Source organism: Penaeus monodon, chromosome 30, assembly GCF_015228065.2.
Source record: "Penaeus monodon isolate SGIC_2016 chromosome 30, NSTDA_Pmon_1, whole genome shotgun sequence".
In the NCBI taxonomy this organism is placed as follows: Eukaryota; Metazoa; Arthropoda; class Malacostraca; order Decapoda; family Penaeidae; genus Penaeus; species Penaeus monodon.
This window is the reverse complement of record NC_051415.1, coordinates 14,334,209-14,334,833: the sequence shown is the minus strand read 5'-3', so window position 1 is coordinate 14,334,833 and position 625 is coordinate 14,334,209. Positions and strand designations below refer to the sequence as shown.

General features: G+C 33.4%; 1 protein-coding gene across 1 annotated transcript in view; it reads left to right on the top strand.

Annotated features, from left to right (window-relative positions):
• LOC119592298 (probable ATP-dependent RNA helicase DDX43) overlaps positions 1-625 on the top strand; it is a gene marked incomplete at both ends in the record, with an annotated part of 26,395 nt that overhangs the window by 16,788 nt on the left and 8,982 nt on the right.

Genomic DNA, 625 nt, shown 5'->3' with positions numbered 1-625 from the left:
ATAAAATAAACAGCAAGACAAACATGTGAAGAACCATTCTTATAGCTTTAATTACTAGATTATTTTTTTATTATATTTGTATTCCCAGAATGCTCAGTTGTATTTAATAATTTTCCTCTAATAAGATTTTGTAATTGCAGTAAGTACTTTCTGTATTTTTAAGTAATGCAGATATATCAACATATATCAACAAATTTCTTTAACCTGATATATACTTTTGATGAAAATTGCCCTTGAAATGTGCTCAGCGAAGGGACTAGATGTAAAAAAATGTGTCAGCCCTTGTAAACATCACAATATGCAAGTAAGTGATGCTGCTACTATTTGTTTTTCTCAGGGCTCTTCCTTAAATGATATTTGTTTTCCGGATGACAAAGGTTATGTTGCAGAAGAGGCAATGGTGTAGCAGTGCAGGTTTGGAGTGGAATCCTGTTGTGGACAGAGAAGCTAACAAGGTCGATGTCTGTCAGACTGGCAAAGAGAGAAAGTTAGTGTATGGATAAATGAATTAATGAGGCAAAAAAAAAAAGGGGGGAATAAGGTGAGAACGTGAAGAATGGAAGAAAGAGGGAGAGAGGTCAACAACAAGAAAGAAGGAAAATAAAGAATATGAATAAATGAATGA